Genomic DNA, 24378 nt, shown 5'->3' with positions numbered 1-24378 from the left:
TGTGTGTGTGTGTGTGTGTGCATGTGCAGAGATGTTCCACAATGACAACTATCTCTCTGTCCGCCCCCCTGGAGAGCAGATGGGATATGAGTCTGCCAATGAGACAAGAAGAAAGACTGGTGTGTGCGTGCCAGTCATGCATATGCACGCACACATGCATGATGGCACTCCTGTGTGTGTGTATGATTTGTGTGCTGCTTTTAAGAAAATGTATTATACATTAATGGTTATCTTTTCTAAAAAAGTAATAGAATAATTTACTAATTTACACGAGATAAGCACAAGAAAATGGATGGATGGATAAAGTAACATCTCACACTACTCGTTAAAATACATTTGGCTCACTCTGAAATATCATGTGATAATTTATTGTGGAATTACAAGTTAACAATATAGTGCTAAACCTTATACATGACCACATATTAACAAAAATCTCTATTACAATTGAAGGAATTACATATTAGCACAAAGACGACAGTATAATTGGTAAGAAAAAACCTTGGACTGTATATTAGGGTTGCCAACCGTCCCTTAAAAAACGGAATCGTCCCGTATTTAGAAACAAAAGTACACGTCCCGTATTGAGCTAATAAGGGACGCACTTTGTCCCGTAATACAGTGAGAATCAAAAGTAGTCTATAAGTTTTAATGTAATTAACGCTTTGTTTGAAAACATAATTCCCAGCCCCGCCCCTGCTTTGTGACCAATGAGCTGACAGCACACGTATGACAATTCGAGTATGACAATTCAGATTACCGCTCATCTCATTGGTTGAGGAAAGGTCGCTTGCGGAGAAAATACCGGAAGACAACAGATGACCACAACAAAAAGCATGGCCAACAGGGAAACAAACGCCGACACTGCGGTGCAAGTCTCAGACGACAGTACACCTGAAGCTGGGCAAACACTGCGATTTTCAAACTGCACGATTGGCTCGCATGGGTTATAAGTTCGTAGGTCACGATGCAGGTCTCACACTATACCGCCCGATGCTCTGATGCGACCTGAGTCACACTGTGCCTCCATAAAATGAAGGTTATAACAGAAAATCTGTCGCTCGCTCTCCCTCTTTGTCTTTCACTCACACAGACACACACCACCATCAACTTTGCTAAATTACTAATGACAAACATGATCAGGCAGCTGTGATTGAGCAGCAATGTAAATCCAACTATTTTCACGGTTGTTGTGGTCGTGATAATTTGGTGATGCCACATCGAAAAGGCTCGGATGAGCTTTCCAAAGTTCTACAAGTTGTGCCTCCATCGCTTGAGTCCAGATCACACGCTGCACAGCCGTGCTGCTCCGTCTTTTTCACCGACGTTTACGTGTTTGCGCGTGAGCAGTGTGAGCGGCTGCGGTGACACCCTCACGAGCGATTGATGATCGGGAGCTGGTCGTGAGGTGTTAATCGCTTCTCGTTACCCCACGTATACTACACGATGCACGATGAAGGCCAAAATCGGGCCGATCACCAAATTGGTCGCACGACTCAAAAATCGGCTCAAAATGGGCCAAAAATCGCACAGTGTGAGCCAGGCATTAGACCAGCAATGTTTGTTCCTCTCAGAGAAAGAAAAAAAGGCTGCAAAAGTGCAGGGAAGAATGGGAAAAGGAAAACACCTGGCTGGAAAAGTGCACGATAACATCTATAAAGCGCACTGCACTGTGTGCCGGCGCACTTTTTCCATAGGCGTGCTTCTAATGGTGAGCACATGAAGAACATGAGGGGCGTGAAAGCTCGGGGAACCCTTAACCAATTTTTGTCTACCAGGCCTCGGAGAACCAGATATGGTAAACACTGGTTTGTTTGTTTTTAAACCCTCTGGTTAAGGTTAAAATGGGCATGTGCAGTGAATATCAGCGCTATGTGGCCAGAAGTGTGATAATATAATTTATTTTGTGTAATAAACAACTGCAAGGATAGATGATTACAACAAATAGATGAGTAATACATAAAAGTAATACATAGATGAATAATGATGATGAGTTATGACGCGTAATCATGGGAACAAGTGGGTTTACAAACGGGAGCAAAAGCTGAAATAATGCCTCTACTGAAGCCAATTGCACTAAATGCACTAAATGTGCACTGTTACAAGAATATTTTTCTTTCTATTGTTTTCTATTAATTTATATAATTTTAAGTTAAGCAGGACAGAGTTCTTTTAAAGAAAGATTTACTTTTATTATCAAAAGTTAAGCATGACAGGCTTCTGTTTAAGAAAGAGACCTGTTTTATTGTGTTAATGTTGTCATTTTGAGCTAAAAATAAATGGCTAAATGATTTTTGTTTCCCATGTGTTGATATCACAAAGAATACGCATCTACTTAAATCAAATTCAAGTCAAATGGTTAAAAAAAATAATTTCACACAAAAAAAGAGCTAAAAAATTCACCACACTGGGAAGGGTGAAGACAACTGGGTCGCGAGGTGTCCCTTATTTATTTCTCAGGGAGTTGGCAACCCTACTGTATATAAAACACAGATGTAGCTACTGGGATGTCACCTATTGATTTAGAAGTTTTGTGTTTTATAAGAACATTGGATTTGTTGAAATCACCTTGTTTCCAAAAAAAGAAAAGACCGTTGATAGATGAAATTTAGTTAATAACTTACGCTGGCAAGCTACGTTAGCAAGCTATGTTAGCAAGCTATGTTAGCAAGCTATGTTAGCAAGCTACATCTTGCTACATCTACATTATAAACAGATGCAAATACATGCTACTTATTGCTAGGTAAAATTGAACTGAAATACTAGAATTCTACTTACCACAAAAGGAGCAAACTCTTGTAATGCAGACTTTCTCAGTTTCTCAGACTTCAAATTAGCTTATTTAACACCTTGCAAACAGTACAAATACTAACATTTCATTTACAGCAGCCACGTGCCTAAACGTGGAAACTAACCCTTATTATTAAAAAAATAAATAAAAAAATTAGCTGAAATTAACTAAAGAGCAATTAGCTAAAGAGATGAAGAATTTTTTTTTTGCATCAGACTACAGAAATGTATTTTTTTTTAAATTCTGCTGCAAAGTTTTATCACGGGGCTGTATGAGAATTCACTGTTTTGGAGCCAGTGAACAGGAAATAAAATCAAAAGCGTAGGTCTCCTTTTATCAATTCAATTGCACAATTTATTATTTAAAATGAAGATTCTCTGATCTCATTAAGGTAATAAGGATTCACTCACTAGCAGGTTATTTAGCTGAATTCTGCCCACCAAACTGGGAAAGAGACAAAACACACTCGTTCTTGGAGCTACCAGAGCTGTAAAATGCATTTAGCTTAAGGACTGCTGCAGTTTCTTTGTTTACCTTCCATGGTATTGAAATAATATGACGATCAATTGCAGCTGAGCGAATGATCTAAGAGCAACAGATGGATGTCTCTGTTTCTTGTTATGTTGCAGGTTCTTTGTTTGAAAATAAAGTGCAAAAGAAGTGCACCTGTTAATTAAATGATTGGTTGTGAGTATTTTTCACTATTTCTGTCAGATTCCAAAGTGACATGTTTGGATATCTTGTTTTATCAAACGAAACTATTTTTAGTTGACTAGCATATGTAGAAAATGTTTGAAAAGTCTGTTGATGTCAGTTTCTGCTATAAAAAACGATTTAAAGTAATTCAAATAGCTCCTTACTTGGGTAATTAGATGAATGTTTTAAAACAGCAGCTACATTTTGCATATGTACCTATTATTGCATATTCCTTAGCATGCACAAATTTGCATGTCACATTTGAATAATAAACTTACAATGACAAAAAAACCCTAAAAAGATAATCCATGGAACTAAGCTACAAGCACTGTTAAAAGCATGTTTACCTTTTAAGATTCTGGGGAAACAAAGCAGGCACTGAATCCCAGTTCTGTCCAGACCTCAAGGGGGAGGTTAGGGCAGCGACCCAGGTGCCCTGAACCAGAATGAGAGGCTAAACCGGGCTGCAGGATGCCCCCTGGTCTGTTGAATGCCTCTCCCAGGGCGGAGAGACTACGGAGGCCATCTCAGTGTGGTCCAAAACTGAGCCTGAGTCGGCCCCAGGGACCAGGACAATAGCCAAGAATGTGTTCATCTGGTAATTCAATCAACATCAAATCTAAGAAGAACAGATTTGTTTTTTTAAGTTTATTTATGGTTCTTTCTTTTTTTTTAAGGTATGAAGGCGCATAAACCCTGCAGAACGGTGCACAAACACAAGCATATACACACATTGACAAGTGGGCTTACACACACACACACACACATATACAGCAGCAGCAGCTGCACAAGTCTTTGGGTAAGCGCACATCTGTTAGACTGGCTTAGTACAGTGAAACTGGCTGTTGACAGCAAATGTTTTCACTCAGGCCCACATTGTGAGTTATCATATACTCCTGTGCAGGGAAGAGGATGCATTCATTTTCGCTTTCTTTCTCTCTCTCGCTCTCCATCGCTGCCACTGTTTCTCTTATACAAACTCTCTGTCCTCCTGGTGCACCGGCTACTAAGTTAAATCAATCATACCTCTAGCAGAAGAAATATTTGAAGCCATTTAAAAATAAATGCTTTGTCCAGGTTTCACCCCCATTTCCAGTGGAGCGAGGGCAGGTCGAGGCCACATAACTCTGACGGGCTATCATCTGCCACCTCAGCACGGGCTCTAATAATCTCTCTTCCCTCTCACATCTGAGTGAATAGCAGCGATGATAGAAAGACATGTTTTTTTTTTTGTATTTTTTATGTAGCTAAGGCATGGATTGATGTGATTGTATGATTGATTTGAAACCCACTGTTCTTCCCTGTGAGTCAGATTATTTGTGTGTAGGCAGCAGATGAAAAATAGATGCAATGATTGGAGCAAAAATGATGTGACCCTCAACCTTAAAATCTTTATATGCGTGTTTTCATTCAGAGGAAAGCTTTCAATGTGTTGACATTCAGCAATATGATTACTCACAAAGTAGCCTGGTCTCCGTGTGCGCGCGTGTGTGGTGTGTGTGCACGTGTGTATTGCGGGAATGTGGGTGTGGTTGTCAGTTGGAACGCACGTACGGACGTTTTATGTGTATTTGTTACCTGTTCGGAGTGGGGGGCTGTGTTTGGGCTGATCAGGTCTGTAGATAGAGGCTGAGTGAGAGGGACAGACACGCACACACACACACACACACACACACGTACACACCTACATAGCAGCCAAGTCCAAGCCAGACCCGAGCCAAGACTGTGTTTAGAACAAGAAAAACACTTTGTTTACGCTTTAGGGCCTTTCACTGCTCAACCAGTGAAAGAGGGAAATCAACTCATCCCTGGTTCCCTAGCCACTGCTGCGTCGTCAACAGATGAAGTCAGCATCTCACACCCAACAGATGGGGTGCGGGGAACAGCAGCCTACTTTACCAAATGGACTTCATTTCCCTTTTCCCGGTCTACTAATCAATGCTCATCGTCTGCGTGATAACCCTCTGAGATGTGAGTGGAAGGTTACGGAAGGTGCCTTTTGAATCAAAAGTGTGATTACTTGAGGTGTGCGTTGGCGCTCATTGTCGCTCTGAACTTGTTGTGACATCAGGCTGGTTGTCAAAAAAGGAAATGTGGGAAAAGATATATATATATATATATATATATATATATATATATATATATATATATATATATATATATATATATATGTCATTTATTGTTCAAAGCAAAACTATCTTTTCTTGGAAATAATCCTGCAGAGCTTGGTGGAGGTACGCTGGATGTTTAATATCAGATGCTGCATATTTGAAATTGTCTTTGCTTCACTGAGATCAGAGCATCCAGATGATAAGGACACGCCCACCTAAACGCCCTCAATCAGATGAACAAACAACTCTGGCTTCAGAGGAAAAGCACACGCACAATCTATTTATTTATTTTTTATCATTTATCCTTTAAGTCGTCTGTTTTTTTGTCCATATAATTCCTTTATTCTTCACACCCAAATCAAGTGCCTCTGTGCGCGGCAGATAAATAGGAATTCCAAACTCCAATGGTTCATTTGTCATGGTGTGAATTCCAAGAGTGGAATCTAGAAATAGCTCGAGTGTTCAAGCGCGGTTGTTGCCTGGGGCTCGGTGGCATGTAGGAGGCTTTGGTGATATTTGCTTTTTGCATATTTTCTACTAGGGTTTTTTTTTCCTTTTTGGAAGGGAGATATGCACTTTTCCCATTGCAAACATTGCAAAAAAAAAAAAAAAGAGAGAGAGAGACAGAAAAGATTTTTTTTGTGTGTGTGTTCTGAGCTGCACGTTGTAGGAGGCTATGCCCATTATTTTGGTATGACATTACAGTTTTAATTGAATTGAATACAATTTATTCTTAAGAAAACTTTTAATTAAGTGCCATATGGACAGATTGTGGAGTAGTGGCCTCCATGATATTCCCTTGGGGACATTTGCTGCATAATTAAGAATATGAACTGTAATGACATGGTGAGATTTAATGGAAACTTGCAGTCTAAATAGGTGATGTTGGAAAGCCATTATTACCCTGCCAGAGAGGGCTTCATAGGGTTCTCAAGGGACAGCAGGCACTCCAGAGTGGGACCCTGGGAATAAAAACCCCATGAGAATGAGAAGGGAAGGAAGGAAAGGAAAAAGAAAAGGGAGGAAGGACAGTACTTCTTTTATTATACTCCTGTCCTTACCTTTAAGTGTAAGTTTGCATTTTCCTGTGATTATAAAATAATCCTGGGAAGCCTGTCTAAATATCCCATTCAGGTTAAACTACTCTCTATATGAATGAGACACGGGTAAATACAGCCATACCTTTAGCCAAAGTTCACAAGTTATGAATTGAATTGAGTTTGTTTTTTCTTTCATTGTTTTCTCAGAATTTAGCAAGAATGGTAGCTATGATAGCTAGTTAGCTAGCTAGGCAACTTGCTAACTTTGGTATGGAAAAAAGTTTTATTCCCTTCAGCTGCAAATGTTTACGTTTTATATATTACTTTCCTGTGATTCATTAATGGGCGAGGGGCTGTTTTTTCTCAAACCCCACAGTTTTCATTAATGCTAGAGTGACATGCTAGCAATGCTAGCGATTGTTTGACCCGGCCAGAAGGTTTTGACAATTCTGTTGATGTAGAATAGGTTTCTTCTGCGCTTCACTGCTCAGTTGTCTACAGTTGTTGACAATGTTGACCAGTGTTGGGTGTGTTATTGAAATGTAACTCATTTCTGTACCAAATTTAGTTCTCAAATAACAGTAACTCACAAAGAAATATGCAATTACTTGGACTAGCAACATTCATTTGCTCTTTGTAGACCTCGGTTCATATGGGAGACAGGACAAAAATGGCAGAGTGATCTACAGCTTGTGAGGAGGAGGAGTGATTTGCACATTACTTCTAATTTATTGCACAAAGGGCCAAGGATGTAATGGTTAAGAGCAAAATGTGTGCTTGGTATAGAAACACTGATCAGAGATTTGAGATGATATGTGGGCATGTGAAAAGTTTGATGTTATGCTGACAATTACACAACTAACACAACAGTAATATAATGAGTACTCTCTGTGGGAAGTAAGGAGTGAACAAACGCACTACTTATTTAAAAAGTAAGTAACAATCATAGTACTGTTGATATATAAAGTGACATATAATAATATATATCACATAAAAAACTTTAATAAAACTTTAAATATTATGGTGCTAATCTAATTATTGGGATGAGCTTTTATTTTTGATTGAGTGTACTTCAATTTCATTTATAGACTCAACCTTCTTTATGTTGCATAAATGTTTAAATAAATATTATATTTTTGTCCTAATAAATAAAAACATGTCAGCTGATTGGTTACTTAGTCCAGGTATGTTTCTTATATTAGATGAGATGAGTAATTTACTTCAGGTTTTCTTGATATTTTTCCTGTTCTACATGCAGTGTTGGTCAAGTTACTTGAAAAAAGTAATCAGTAACTAATTACTGATTACTTCCCCTAAAAAAGTAATCCCGTTACTTTACTGATTACTTATTTTCAAAAGCAATTAATTACTTAGTTACTTAGTTACTTTTTAAAAACACGATTTACAACCTGAATAGGTGATAAAGCGATAGATCTTTCAGCCCAATTCTACTTTTTCTACATAATCCATCATACAAAATGTAATCAAATGGAAAAGTATCTTTTTTTAACTTGTTTTATTAGTTTTAATCTTTTAACTTTATGCATCAAGCAAAAATGTAATTATATGCAACATTCTCTGACTGGAAGAAATTAGTTTAACATTTAAACCTATTTTCTGCACATTCCAGCACATAAAATAAAATATTTTTTGTGTTTACACTCAGTCTTACAAATAGATGCAAGTAAAACACAGCAGAAAATAAATAAAGTAAAAGACTAGCGGTCATTTTGCTCTATTTTCACCTGTAAAGCAGGAGCTTAAGGTTTATTTACAAACACGTTTTAGTAACGCAGTAACGCAGCGTTCCTATGGGAAAGTAACGGTAATCTAATTACCGTTTTTGCAATAGTAATCCCTTACTTTACTAGTTACTTGAAAAAAGTAATCAGATTACAGTAACGCGTTACAGGTAACGCGTTACTGCCCATCTCTGTCTACATGTATTATGCAGGATGATGAACTACCAGTTTCTAAACCTGTTCTGATTGGTTGCTTTCTTCTCAAATCCAAATACTGAAATTTGGAAACAAAGTAACACTTTTTTGTTGCCCCTTTAGTCAGTGTGCTTTTGGTGATGCAACAATTTATGGTTGTAGTTGAATCCTGAAGTTGAAAAAGGCCTACACCTTTGTAGAACTAAGTTGATTTGGATGGTTTAAACGTTAACGAACCCATGTTGTTGAGAAATACAATGCGCAATATTTTCACATAGAAATATGCCAGAGTGGAAAAAAAGTGAAAAGTTAATTTACTGCACAGTGTACTTTGTAATAGGTATAGCTGTCATTATTTCCATGTTTATCACTTGTCTACTGTTTATTCCACAACTCACAACTCAAATGTCCACAGTGGCTCAGAGCTCAACTGATCTTGTGTTTTGAGGGAATGATCAATTGTTGTGGAGGAATAACAACAGTTAGACGTGAAAGCAGCAGGACGAGGCAGCTGAAGTCAAGGTAAACTATTTGCTGTGAAGAACGCACAGCAAAATAGAGAATTCCTCTGTTGTTAGTGCTTAGTGAGCAAACAAGACAAAGAAAGGGAACAACGAGTACGGCAAAGATGTAAAAAAGTCCGCCGCTCCAAAGAATGCCGAACTGAGAGAAAAGAGGGGAGAAAAGAAAGACCGAAGAGAAAGAAAGAGGGCATCAAGAGAGCCAAGGAGAGGGTAAACATGGAGGCCAGATAACAAGAAAACAAAGACAAAGAGAAGAAAAATCAAAAAGTGTGCTTGCTGTGTGTGTGTCTGCGAAAAAGGGAGAAATGAAAGGAAGGAAAGCCACAGTTAGCCGCCTGCAGAACAGAACAAACTCATTTACAGAGCAGTGCCAGACTTGAAAACAATTATCTGCCATCTCCGTTGCCTCTGTAGAAGAGTAGCCTGTTTTGTGGGGCTCTTTGTTTTTCTCAAGGACATATTCATTATTTCAGATGAGACCCATTTGAGTCTAAATAAAGACTTTCTCTCCTCTCTGTCAGATTCACTGGTGCTGTGATGTTGCATCTGAGGGGATGTGAAAACACGTTTGAAAAGGAGTCTGATGAAAGCACTTCTATGCCAGTAATGCATGTTCATTAAGTTTAAATTCTCTTTTATTTCCACCTCCTCTTCACATTTGAGTCCGGGTGCTAATATTTGTGTTTTTTTGTGTTTGCGCTGTGTTCAAGTTCTCTTGAAAAAAAAAAACTGAAGCATTCGCTGACATTACAGTTACAATAGTCGTCTTTGGTCCGAGCGGGCCCTTTGAAAGCAGGCCGCATATACTCCTGTGCATGAAAGAGGAAAAAAGGCTGCTACTAATCACATCCAGACAAAAGACACCTCTGACAAACAGTAAACAGGGAGCCAGAAGTCTTGCATGACTCACAGGGGACTCACACACATTTGCTGAAAGTGTTATTCCTCTCTGGATGAGAAGATTTTGCCACAGAAAGAAATAATTTGCGGTTGTGTTCACAGCCTCGTTGTTTCCACCTAAGGTCACTACAGCAAACGCAGATGGAATCAAACTGACATGGAAAAATAACTGAGCGCGTTTCGGGTCCCATCTTACCTGCTTGGGAGGTTGTCTCGTCTCCACAGACGGACCTCTGTGTGTGGAAATGAAAGAGAAGGCTAGGGAGACAAACAAACATACACACACATGCATGCACACGCACGCTCATACACATGCAAACACAGCACACTTCAAATGGCCTTCAAGAGTCCTGCATTCCACATTTAATTGGAAGTATAAAAAAAAAAACACCATACAGCACCCTCCAAAGTAAACTTCTCACAGCCAATCACACAGAGGAGCCAGGTCTCTGGGGCCCCGCCTTCCGAAATAGGCACAGATAACCTATTGTTGGAGCGCAAACAGTGGACTCGCACACACTCGCGGATGACCTCACGCACAAAAACACACATTCAGAGTGAGCATTACTTGCGAAACCAGTTGTAAACATGTTTTGTGAAAAACTGGATCTGAGAGAGTGGCAGGTACTGCGAGTGTTTTCACAGCGATTTAATCCCAAAAACTGTTGCGCGCACCGAGAAACTAATGGAAACTAATGGATGGGAGTAAAAAGCAGAGGAGAGAAAGACAGTGAGGAGAGGGCGCTCGGGCTGTGAGAGAGGAAAATAAATAAATAAAAATAAAAGGTATTCTTGGTAAATGTAATGTCACATTACAAGCGTGCGTCTTCGCTCCTCGCACACACTTTGAGGGGGACAAGGGAGCCTATTGAGAGATAAATTTGTGTTCTTTAATTCGCGCGCGTCAATGTGATGTGACGTTTGCACTGTAACATTAAAATGACAGCAGGTCTGCGTGCCCACGTGGGGGAATTTGATGACTTTGATCTGAGCTTGTGTGACTGCAATCCATGTCAGGATGAGGACAAAGGGCAGAAATAAGGGAAAAACATTTTTTTTACATTTTATTTTTATTTTTTGCACCGGAATTGTACTAAATGTACGTGTAAAAATGTAAATAAACCTTAATTAACGTTTTCTTCAGCACTTCAAACAAAAGCGCACACGTTGCTATTTCAGCTCCTCATATTTCCCATAATTTAGGGCATTTGTGTTCCCTCCACCACTCTGTCGTTTTTTTTTAATGTTTTAAAGCACGATTTAAACTCTCACGCTCTGAAATAAATAAATGTGTCTGAATTCAATCTGGATTAAAACATTATAATTGTGAGCATTTATCCCCGAAAATCCCACAGCTGAATTTTTAAGAGGATGTGAGCACTAGTTTTTATTTAACGCAAACACACACAGGGGGGACATCTGTGCTGAACGCTGACCAAATCCACCGCGACTTTACTCACAATACAATTCTGTTGGAAGTGTTAGAATTTGTTTCAAGTTGATGGCACAGCCTCCATTTTGAGTTGACTTTGATATCATTCTGCGAACAGTGAAATGTCTGGATAAGTGTTGCGTTTAGGCCAGCCATCTGTACCATCTCCAACTCCAAAGCAGCTAGATGCAGAGCGCCCTCACAATTTAGAGGGGGGGAGCGAGAGAGGGAAGAGAGAGCGAGACGTGGCCGTGTTTTTAAATGGTTCACTGCTGGCATCTACTGGAGAGACGGGGAAGTCCCGGCGCTGACGGCACCCAGCGGACCCTCGCTCTTTTTTACTCGCAGAGGCATTCATCTCGCCTTCCAAAGCGATGAGTAACTCCGCAGATGAGGCATAACCTCCAATTCCAGCATCACGCATACCACGAATAACACCCATTATGTGGTTTGGCAAAGACATGAATTACACTAAATGACAGATATATGATTAAAACACCGGCTTTCTGGTGAAGCTACAAAGAAAAAAGAAAAAAAAAACACTGGTAAGTGAATCATACTGTAGCTCAACTTCTCATCCAAACATAAAGGAGATTTGTCTGATGAAGAAGAACAACGAAAAAATAAAAAAATGCATCTCTTCTTATTGTTATTAACACCAGTTAACTTTAACCAGTCAGTTTGTATCAATAACTTAATATGGATTTAATTTACAAAGCAAAACAAAACTAACTACAAATCCTGATCATAACAACTTCTTGTTTGGATACAGAATTTGAACAAGAGCTTGAATGTCACTTATTGCACTTTAAGCTTCCCACAGCTGGTTTCCTAACGCTTTATGTTATTAAAAGTGAAAAAAGATCACTTTTAAACTGCTGATGGATTTAGGTGTTTCACTTCATCGCGATGTTCTTGGCAGACATGATCGAATACCGTGATGCAGAGAAATATAAACATCAAAAATCACTTCAGCTCATTCATGCTTTTCATCATAAAGATCCCAAATTGATGTGCGAAAATGTTTTCATTGGGAAAATAAAGAAAGCGACAAAAATCATTTGAAATATATCCACGTCTGCCGCATGTGACTTTTTGTGAGTAAAAGCATTAAAAAAGCCGCTTTTACCAAAGTTTAAAGGTTGCAAGCTGCACAGAGGCACGCCGGGATTAAACGTGCCGTAAAACATTGTTACAAATATTTAGATACCATAATTGCAATCGTGTAACAAAAATGTTTTCTGTCCGTGCAGCTTCAAGTGCAGCGAGTGAGCCAAAGAATTTTTTTTATTAGTCTGTCTCATCCCTCACCTCTTCATTTTTATGTGTCTGTCTAAATATCTATATGTCTGTGTGTGAATTAGGAAATGGTTCCCTGCGGAGGAGAGGCAAAAAATCCCCAACCAAACAAACAAAAAAACAAAAAAGAACAATCAGATGAGCAGTGACGGAAAACATTTCCTGCGTGAACGAATTGCTGTCATTTTTTCCCCCTCAAGAACAATTCTCATCCAATTCCTGTAATTGTTGCCTCATAATGTGACACATTCATATCAGCGAATGCATTCAGCGGCAGTCTGTTTAGGATGCCGCGGATCGAGTTAGAGAGTTCAATTACAATAAAGAACAAAGCGATCCCCTATCTGTTTCAGACATTTCGCTCTTTATGATGCTGAGTATGGCTCTGAGGTTGTCAGAGAATTCAGACAAACAATATATGGCTTTGAGATATATCAAGAGCCCCACAATAAGATCCTGTGTTGTTGATAATTTCGAAAAGGGAGGGAGGGGCGGGGGAGACTGAAGCAAACTCCATACAAAAGGGATTGTCTTGATTATTTGTCTGTCAGCGATGGCAGGAGCATATTATGAAAAGCGATGGCTTCGAGGATAACGGTGATTGAGATTAGGGCCCTGCTGAGAAAGAGGGGGCGAAATAAAATAGGAGTGGAAAAAAAAAAGAGAGCGAGGGAAGAAGAGTGAAGAGTGGAGAATAGATGTGACTAGACTAGAAGAGAGAGCTCTGTGATAACTGCCAGCAAACAGCCTGTTTGATCCTGAGGGATGGCAGAGGGATGTAAGGCGTTTGAAGCTGACAATCCCTTTGTGATGATAACACATGTTTTTCAGTGTGTGCGTTGATCCTCCCTCTCCTATTGTAATATGGGCAGCAGACGGCAGCTGCCTGGGCATTGTAGCGCTGCCGCTAATCTGAAACAATATCTTTAGGCCCAGCGTGGTTATGAGCAGCTGTCGGCATTGTGGGAAGCGCTGCTAATCTGCTTCAGTATCTTTAGCCCCTCGTTTAGCTCTTTGATCCTCTCCCATTATGCCTCCCTTTCCATCGCAACAAGCGACTGAGCTTTGGCAAAGCTGTGCTGGAATGTTGGATAGATAGCAGGAAAACAGAGTGAGAAAGAGAGAGAAGACGAAGGGGGAAAAACACACAGTGCTCCCATCAGAAACCCTCCAGCTAACAGATGTTTCTTACAGTCTTTCCACGTGTCTCTCACTGTGCATTTACACCTGTCACATACACCAGACAGACAGGAGCAGAGGAGTGAAGACAGACACACACAGGTCCTCTGAAATAACACAGGAAGAATGCTTCTCCCTTTATAGCTGACAGACCTCTCATTTTTTTCTATTCAGAGTCTCACCGAGAGGCTGTGGTTAAGAGCAAGGTTTCCATTCCCCGAGACGCAAGCTTAGTGGTTAACATCACTTCAGCTCAAGGTTTAAGTTCCAGTCTTTGTGTGAGGCGCAATCACGACATTGAAAGAAGCTGTGTGGTTGAATCAGTGGTGCTCAGTGCACAGTCACGGGATGCCACAGGTGTGCAGGATACTTGGGGAGCACTGGCCTTGCTACATGACCAAAGGCAAGTAGAAACACGGTCGTAGTGACATGCACATATTATATCACCCGCTTTACTTTTCATTTAAAGTGTTCTGTGCTCTGATGTGACACACCAGCACTTACGCTGTTGTAAGAAACTTCTAAAGGAAGTGAAGTGCAGCATGGTCATGGCTGAATATACCACAGCTGAAATTAGACCTTAAAAATACACATTTGGTGAAAATGTTGTTGCACTGGTGGATTTGCATATTTGAGCCTATTATCAGCTTTGTTGGGGGACTGAAAACTTTTTTGAGGAACACAAACTTTATTTTGTGTTCCTCTTGGCAGGTCTTGGCAGCCGGGGATCAGTCCGCCAGGGCCGCTCCTGGCCGCCACCCGGCACACAATGCACCCGACCCCTATGGCGCCTCCTGCGGGTGGTGGGCCCATGTCTCCTCTTCGGGCTGTGCCTGGCTGGGCCCCATAGACTAAGGCCCGGCCACCAGACCCTCGCCCTCGGGCACCCTCCCCGGGCCTGGCTCCAGGGCGGGGCCCCGGTAACCCTATCCCGGGCAGGGTAAACTGTTCCCTCGATGTTCTCTTCATAAGGGTCTTCTGAATCGCTCTTTGTCTGGTCCCTCACCCAGGACCAATTTGCCATGGGAGACCCTACCAACATAGCCCCTGGGATCCCTGGGACACTGGCTGGGGAGAGGGAGGTCTGGGCCTCTCTGCTTAGGCTGCTGCCCCCGCGACCCGGCCTCAGATAAAGCGGATGAAGATGGATGGATGGACAAACTTTATTTTTGTTTAGGAGTATATTGAAAATAATGAGAACAGACCAAGGTTATTATCATTAACGAAAACTAACGAAATAACGAAAACTAGAAGTGAAAAAACGTTTTCGTTAACGGAAATAAAAATAAAAACAAAAAAAGGAAAACTAACTAAAACTGGAATGAGTGTTCACAAAACTAACTAAAATTAACTGAATTTATAGCAAAAATGTGTTTAGTTTTCATTGATGTGTGCGTGTCATACAAGAGTCAAGGGTGAAAATGAAGTTTAGTTTCCAGATTTTTTTCTTGCTGTGTCTCATTATGCCAGCAGGTGGCAGTACGTTAGTCGAGTCGTCTGTGTTGCTTAGTGATGTGCGATACCACTGATTTCCTTTCCGATCCGATACCAAGTAATATTCAGGGTGGTATCGACGATACTGATCCGATACCGATACTTTGTACAAAAACGTATTTTATTTATTGTATCTCAAATTATAGCGTCATAATGATTACAGGACATCAGATTACTCGTTCTTATCACTTAATAACGCAGAGTTCATCACATAGAAATAAAAAAAACTGAAGTTGTGCGCTATTTGAACACATTGCCTGCCTGCAGCACTAAAAGACTCCATGAGAGACGTCTGTCTCGCTGTAGCAGCACCTGTCCCTCTCCTCCTCTTCAGTTCGTCTCAAAATACGCTCGTCATATTCTGTGATATGATTTACTCTGAGGTGTTTGACAAGGTTAGTGATGTTGCCACAACGATACATGCCAACCCTCCCGAATCCAATCCCGTATTTCAGTGCCCCTCCCGAATTTCTCCCAATTTTCCACCCGGACAACAAAATTGAAAAACCATATGCAGAATTTATAGCGCGGCCCAGCCAATTCCAGTTTCCAACAATGGCGGCAGCTGCTTAGTTTTAATATTACTCTTATTTCTCTTTCTGGGTCGCAAAAAAACTTTTAACATATTTTCAGGTGAGAATGTAGCTGTGTAAACTTCAAATATCTGAGCTGACCGACACATCGTTTTCAAACCCCCGCGGTCTTTCACTACTTGGGTTAAACATGATATATAAGTCACTTTGATAACTTAAAAATGTTATTGTTTGGCTTTTTCAGTGTTTTATTTGTTCGTGAGTAAATCGGTTTGGCTGAGATTAAAGTTATTAGATTAGATTAAATGTAACTTTATTAATCTCTCGGGAGGGGTCCTCCGGGGTTTTCACACAGCTGAATAAACGTCAAACAGAAAACTGATTAAACAGAAGTGTGAGACAGTCGAGAGTTTACATCAGTGCCCTGTTATATTTTAGATAGCAAGGAGCAGACAGCAGAGTTTCACTCCACCGAGGGAGCCTGTGACGTACTACCCGGCTTTCTTTAGACCGCGAAGGTCGGGTCCTCAGGTGGAAGCAGCCTCTGAATTTGGACACCCCCGCTGTTTCCAGGCCGGCCAATAATAACGGTGACATTTAATGTATTTTATCCGATAAATAAACACTGTAAAATGTACTTTGAATGTCTCCCTAATTCTGAGGTCTCAAGGTTGGCAAGTATGGCCACAACACCGCACTTTTTTGCCACATGTATCGCAAATCACGTCTCAGCTGTTTGTGGAGGTAAAATATGTTGCACGTGACTACAATTCCGCTCAACCATTGTTGTGAGTGCGCACGCAAGCGGCTGCGAGACGTAGTTTCTTTCCACTGTGTTCCTGTTAATGAAAAACTACAAATTTACCCTAAATTACTAAAATATCGATATTTTAATGTGAGAATCGATTCTAGAACATCAATGATTGGTATCGGAGGAATCGATATTTCAGGATCGATCCGCACATCACTAGTGTTGCTGCTCCGTCCACGCGCAGAATCATGTCAGGAAAAGTCGGAAGAAAGCGCCAGAGTCCAATTTGGGATTACTTTGAATATGACTGTGTTTTGGATAAAGCAAGTGTCTTGTAGTGGAAACAGACAAATTATGAGGGACATTTCTAAAGGGAAAAAAATCCCACAAACCTTAAAGTGCACTTGAAAAGCTCACACAAGAAGGCTAACCTAGCTTAGCTTGAGAAGGTAAGGGAGCACACTCAACCCTCATCCCCAGAAAACAGAAGCTAACCCCAGGCAAGGCAGCGTGATGCATCCCGAGACAACAGGACGGGGATATCTACACAACTGTGTGAGTCAATTACCTTCAAAAATGTATCAATTCACTTGAACCAAAATTACGAACACCCGGTGCTGCGAGAGTTAATAGTCTCATTGGGGCCAAGATATACATTTTATAGTTGCCTGGTATCAATGGTTGTTCATCTGCCTTTATTTATTTATTTATTTATTTAAAGTACCCATAGGTGGGAATGTGAGTTGTCTGTCTCTGCATGTTAGCCCTGCGACAGACAGGCGACCTGTCCAGGGTGCAGTATGGTAGCTGGAATAGCAACATACTAAAGGATGAGCAGAAGAGAATGACTGATATGATGAAACTGGGATTTTGTTACACTTAATTATTGCAAACACAACTAAAACTATAACTGAAACTAAGGATTTTCAAAAAAAATAAAAACTAAACTAAACTAGCAAACAATTGGTAAAAACTAATTAAAATTATATAAAATTGAAAATTTGAAGTCAAAACTAAATAAAAATAAAAACTAATGAAAATTGCAAAACTATTAAAACCCTGGAACAGACCCTCAAACTAATTTTACAACCAATGGGAAATTATACGTTAACAAATGTGGGGACCATTTAGAGGTAAATAGTCACCGAGGTAGGTCTTCAGGGAACTGCATACATTCCAAGGTTTTTCCTGTTTGCATTCACATTACTAATACAAATTCCAAAGTGATGTGTTACCAATGTTTATATGACATATGGCGTTTCTGCAGTCACTAAAATTTGTATGCACATGAACAATCAAGTATAGTTGCAATACACTCAAAGTTCCTCTTATCCAGAAAAAGACCCTACAACAGACTTCTGGGAATGACTGGCACTACCTCCAGCATTCACTAAAACTATGCAAAAGTTCCTATTGTTAAACTATAATTTTAGATGCCAGTGTTTTGTTTTGTGTCAGCTTTCTGTAATTTAGTGAAGTAGATTTTGGGGTAGGATTTTACATGGTGTCCACGAATGCAGCACTAACATCCACACCTTCCCAGCTGATAATTAGAGGCCCTATAAGAAACAGCTGCCTTCACTACCACGTGGAGGCATTTGGCAGTCTTTTCCCATCCAAGGTAGCTGAGAGCGTTAGGCAGCTTAAGCACTGCAGAGCTCCTCAGGAAAGCTGCTCATTTTAGTATTGCCCTTTAGAGAGTGGTGAGTGAGACTCTTGTGTTTGTTATACTGTGGCATACAGCAGGGTGGACTTTGACGACTGTTTCCCTCTTTTTGTTACAGGATCGTGCCGTACTGCTGCTGTCTTGTTTTGTCTCGTTCTGGCCTGTTGTCATCTTACAAACATCTATAAACTGGCCTCGACTGACTCCTGGTTTTATGGTCTTTTACTCAGAATTGTTTTATACATTTTAATCATACTTTTATATAGAACTGTAACTTAGGGTGTATTCGTTTTATGTATATCTCGTTTACTAATTTGTTTAATGTTTTATGCTTTGTTTTATTGCTTTAGTAGAGGTGCGGCCGCCTGTTGAGGGGCTAGGCACGCGAGGTGGAATCCCTTCCCCGATGCATGAGAGTGCACACACCGGGCATGGGTAGATTGCACCATTTAGATCACAGGTGTCGAACTCCAGGCCTCGAGGGCCGGTGTCCTGAGATTTTAGATGTGTCCTTGATCCAACACAGCTGATTCAAATGGCTAAATTATCTCTTCAACATGTCTTGAAGTTCTCCAGATGCCTGCTAATGAACTATCCATTTGATTCAGGTGTGTTGACCCAGGGTGAGATCTAAAACCTGCAGGACACCGGCCCTCGAGGTCTGGAGTTTGACACCCCTGATTTGATTTCAGTGTGAGTGACAGTGAGGTTTGCAGTGGAACTACACGGGTGAGTAATTGGTGGCACCCTTGGGCACTCCTCTCTGTAGGTTTCCTCCTCAAGTGGCCGGTCATCACCATTTTGTTTAGTTATTTTATCGAGTTGTTTTACTAGGGCAGCGAGCCTTGTCGTTTTAATCATTGTTTGTTAATAAAGTGTTTTAATTAACAGTCTTGCAGACTCAGCCCTGCTACCTTAAGAACTTCTCTGATTTTACAGTTCTATGCTTTTAGTAGTTTTTCTTAATAAATTTTGATTCATAAAACTGATCTGCATCACCTCAGCTGTTAATAACTGTTGGTAGCATCTACATTGGCTATAAAAATCTTTCCTGGGGTGTAACTCTCTCCTCAGGTGGCGTTGTCAACATCCTTTACTCACCTTCCCTGGTTATCCCTCATTTGTGCCACCACAGTAAAATGAGGGTTATGTTTTGGCTTGCAAAAACAAAGGTAATAAACCTGAAATCACACATCACAAAATCCCTGCCTGCTTACAGTTTCACATGATATTGCGCTTCTACCTCCTCTTAAGTGTAGCTTAGTTCACCGAGCAGCACCAGTATATCCAAAACAAGAACACAAAGGTGAAAAAAGGGGCTTCCCTTGTTACAGCTGCAGGAAAGGTAGCCAGGCTAATAGGCTAATTATAACTATGAAACAATCAGGTACGAAACAAATTACAGTCTTCAGACAGCTCTGACTGTTGTTGCAGACAGTGAGTAGTAATGAGAATGATATGAGATGTGGTAGGTGTAGTGGAGGTGTGTCAGTGTGTATCTGTTGGGGGTGTGAACACACAGGAGCGCACTGAGGAGGATACAAGCTGCACACAATTAACAGAAACCTAAATATCTTGTCATGCTTAAGCAAGCCATTAATCAGATATAAATAGAGCGAAGGAGCCCTTTGTGATTAACGAGGTGAGACTCGCTGCTAATTACTGTTTCCCTCTCCTCTGGTAATTAGGTTGCTGCTTTGAATAGGGATGACTGAGACTGCCCTGACCCTACCCCCCCGCCCCTCAATACCAATCCACTGATGTGCGATTGCTTTTGTTTCTGCTTTCTTGTCTCTTTGTTTTAGGCATCTTCAAGAAGATGGTTGAGGTGAAATGTGTACCATCTTCTTTTGATCTGCGGATATAAAAGGCAGCTGGTCATATTTCTATATTGTACTCTGGCACCTGCAATGGCTAATTGGAAGTTACAGGTGTCAGCGTTGCAGAGCCATTGGGCCATTGCAGCATCTTGATTTTTCAACAATTCTGCTGTAAATGTAAAGATAAACTTGGGATCATTGTCCTGTGTTATGGCCCAATTTCAGCCAAGCTTTAAATGCTGGGCAGATATACTTGTTCAGAGGTTTTCTAACTATACTGTTATGAATTGTAAGATTTAATTTGCTAAATGACATTCTTGGGAAGATTGTGTCATTGAGTTAACAAACACCTGAATGTTCCAGACAAACAAACTGCCAAAAACATCTGCTTTTAGAGATGGTACATTTGTCAATGATCAGTTAATCATGTGTATTTGATTTGCTACTTGCCCTCTAAAGTCTTATAGAAGCTCTAAAGATGTACTAAGGCTACGTTCACACTGCAGGCGAAAGCGCATCAAATCCGATTTTTTTGACCCTATGCGACCCATATCCGATCATGGTATGCCAGTGTGAACGACACAAATCCGATGTTTTCAAATCCAACCTGGGTCACTTTCGTATGTGGTCCGATACATATCCGATGTTTCAGAAAGCGACTGCTGTGTGAACGGTCATGTCGCATTAAATCAGTCTTTTACGTCACTGACACAAGACAGACGCCAATTATCAGCGCCAGAGAAGACATCGGGAATGCTTCCCGGCCATCCCGTGTAGATGTCAGTGAAACTGTTGGGAAGACAACATTGGAGAAACGTGAACATTTTATTTGTACTGTATAATCTGCAGATTCTGACAGAAATTTGCAACTATCCTTTGAAGCACCGCTCCTCTAAAACAGCAATAATAGGTGTTTTACATCCATCCATTCGCTTCCGCTTATCCTTTTCAGGGTCGCAGGGGGCGCTGGAGCCTATCCCAGCTGTCATAGGGCAAGAGGCTGGGTACACCCTGGACAGGTCGCCAGTCTGTTGCAGGGCCAACACACAGGGACAGACAACCATTCGCACTCACATTCATTCGCACATTCACACCTAGTGACAATTTGGATTATCCAATTAACCTATCCCCACAAGTTGCATGTCTTTGGATGGTGGGAGGAAGCCGGAGTACCCGGAGGGAACCCACGCAAACACGGGGAGAACATGCAAACTCCACACAGAAAGACCCCGGCCTGATGTTGGAATTGAACTCTGCCACCGTGCTGCCTTGTGTTTTACATTATTATGTAAATAACAAAATAACTTAAAGCAAAAATTGGGAAACGTAAAGTCCGAAGTCTTTATATTAAGGGCCATCTGTCAAACAATACTGTTTGCTCTGGGTCTAAACAGAGCACGTTGTGTGTGACGTCTTCTTTTGCGCTTTGAGCGTTCACACTGGAGCGCGTTTGCGGTCGCATTTTATTTGTAGTGTGAACAAGCAGACAAAAAAATCGGATTTGACCAAAAAATCTGAATTGAGCATTAAGACCTGCAGTGTGAACGTAGCCTTAGTTTCTCACAGGTTTACGCAGGGTACTAAGAATGCTTTCTTTTAAAATATTAATACAAAACTTAAGTTGGTGTGTTAGCAAAACAGCTGGGTAAACTTTGAACCTTCAGTCAACCAAGTGATATATCGGAGATGTTAACCTGAAAATACTGGTGGAGCAGCACCTGTTCAACTTACCTGTTTGTTAAACTAGACATGGTAAATGGTAAAATGGCAAATGGCCTGTATTTATATAGCGCTTTACTAGTCCCTAAGGACCCCAAAGCGCTTTATATATCCAGTCATCCACCCATTCACACACACATTGGTGATGGTAGCTACATTGTAGCCACAGCTGCCCTGGGGCGCACTGACAGAGGCGAGGCTGCCGGACACTGGCGCCACCGGGCCCTCTGACCACCACCAGTAGGCAACGGGTGAAGTGTCTTGCCCAAGGACACAACGACCGAGACTGTCCGAGCTGGGGCTCGAACCGGCAACCTTCCGATTACAAGACGAAATGCCAACTCTTGAGCCACGATCGCCCATAGACATGTTTCCCTCTCTATCATAATGTGCTAAAGGAGTTGAATCTAAACTAGAATCTAAACTGGGTAAAACTAACAAAACAAACCATAAACGAAGATGCAGGGAGGTCCGGGGAAATACATACGGAGAGACGCAGGGAGACCGAGGGGAAACAACACAGACGACCCAGCAACGACTATGACAGAAGACACAACTTAAATACACTCAGAGAAACACAGGGAGATTACACACAGGTGGGGGACACAGCTGGGAGTGATTAACATGACGAGACAAGGGAGGCAAACTGAAAACACTCACATAAGACGCAGGCTGTATCCCCGTTCAGGGTCTGCAGCCTTAAAGTACGCAGCCTCAACGATCCTCAAGGGCCGCGTACTTAAAGACCGCTAAGGCCGGAAGTGCGAAGCTTGTGAAATGGGACGGTCTAGCCTCCGTTGCGCTGCCCAGGTTGCCTAGCAACCATGATACTAACAGCTGGAAACGTTTCATACAGCTTTGTTTGAGAGACATGAAGGAGAAAATTTGTTCATTTGTTTGTTTGTTTCTACATGAGCTTTGATCATTCTCCAATTAAGCTCAGCTATTGAACGGCCTTTTTTTTACTGTTAAACATCAATTTAGAGTAAACTTTTGTTTTAGATAAATAAATGTTGTAATGTCTTTTGAATTAGTTAAATGTCAGAATAAAAAGAGGGAGCTGTCTATTTTAACCACTTTCATCAAATGTAGGAGTACATATACACTAAGTTTATTGTTAATTAAGATTAATTAAGAAAACTCCAGATGATTCCATTCTGAGCTTAAGAAGCTTCTGATTGGTTAGTAGAGTCCATGTGGGTAAATTGGTGGCACAGCTGTGGATGCATATAAGGCAAAACACAGAGCCTGTTTCTTTGAAATGGGAAAGTTTCTTTGAAAAATCAAGATGTGTCAACCAAAACACCTGGAAAAGAATTCTGGAAAAGAATTGTGGAGCTCCATAAGTGTGGCTCAATTATGAATACAATTTGGTGCCATTTACAATTAAGAAATACAGACAGTTTCTCTCTTTACTCTTAAAGTTAACAAATATGTTTTTTGTATTTATCAATCTAAAAAAAGAAACATTTAGTCTGATTTGATGTTACAATTAAAAAGTGTTTGTGTTTTTATCTGAAGAGTATGTAAATATCTGGTTTCCACTGTATATTTGTGTTTGGCTTGATTGTCAGCACAAAGAGGGAGAGAGAGGAACAGAGAGGGAGAGAGACGACGAAAATGACGACAGAACAGAGATGGAACAAGAGCAGGTGAGACACACAAGTTAGTCAAATGGTTGTTTGCCAAAAACCTATCAGAACATGTATCTCGTACCTATTGTATCTTTTTAGATAGCGTTTGTTACTTTTAAAATTCTATATTTATTAAGTTATGCAGGCTTGTTTGCTCAACAAGGCTGAATAATTATATAAACTTTTCAGAATCTAAATAGTGTACTTTGGTAGAATTAAAAAATAAGTGTAGTGCAGGTCTAAGATGATTTTTAGTGCTGCTATCATCTAGTTCTGATTCTGGTTCTGTCTTGGTTACTGTTGTAGTCCTGTTTTAATTCTGGATCAGTTCTGGGTCTGGTTGAATTGGGGTTTAGTCCCTGTGTCTTGATACAGGCCCGACTTTGTTCTGCCTTGCTGCTTAATTAAAAAACTCGTTTAAGGTGTCCTGCATATGTGTGTGTGTGTGTGTGTGTGTGTGTGTGTGTGTGTGTGTGTATATATATATATATATATATATATATATGTGAAGTCATTCTTTTTTGAACAAAGCTCAAAACAGAGCCTAATAATCTTTCAGTCATTTCTACCCTCACTTAATTTCCTTTGGCTGCTCAGCTCTCACACAGTGGCTCAGCTACGCTCCAATCCCTCCATATTGTGGCCAATCACATGCGAGGATATAGGATAATATCATTATGTGAAAAACAGAGAGGGTGAGAGACGCAACAGTCAAGTGGAGCATGCGTCAGTCCTTTCAGTGAGTGAGTGAGACAGTAGACAGCGGTGAGGAGGGCTGTGCGAAAGCAAAAACACATAAATATGCCCGAGACCCGTAAACGAAGCAGCATCTGGCTGCAGTTTAAAGACTTTTTT

The 24378-nt window shown here is 40.7% G+C and overlaps 1 long non-coding RNA gene across 1 annotated transcript in view; it reads right to left on the bottom strand.

Annotated features, from left to right (window-relative positions):
* LOC146499757 (uncharacterized) overlaps positions 1-16901 on the bottom strand; it is a 36111-nt gene extending 19210 nt beyond the window's left edge. Inside the window, exon 1 of the long non-coding RNA XR_014870206.1 lies at positions 10193-16901. This is a non-coding gene — a long non-coding RNA (uncharacterized LOC146499757). The remainder of the gene's footprint in view (positions 1-10192) is intronic.
* Between the last annotated feature and the right edge of the window lie 7477 nt (positions 16902-24378).

The sequence above is a fragment of the Neolamprologus multifasciatus genome, chromosome 17, assembly GCF_963576455.1.
Source record: "Neolamprologus multifasciatus chromosome 17, fNeoMul1.2, whole genome shotgun sequence".
Classification (NCBI taxonomy): Eukaryota; Metazoa; Chordata; class Actinopteri; order Cichliformes; family Cichlidae; genus Neolamprologus; species Neolamprologus multifasciatus.
The sequence above is the reverse complement of the archived record's forward strand: the minus strand, read 5'-3'. Positions and strand labels throughout refer to the sequence as shown.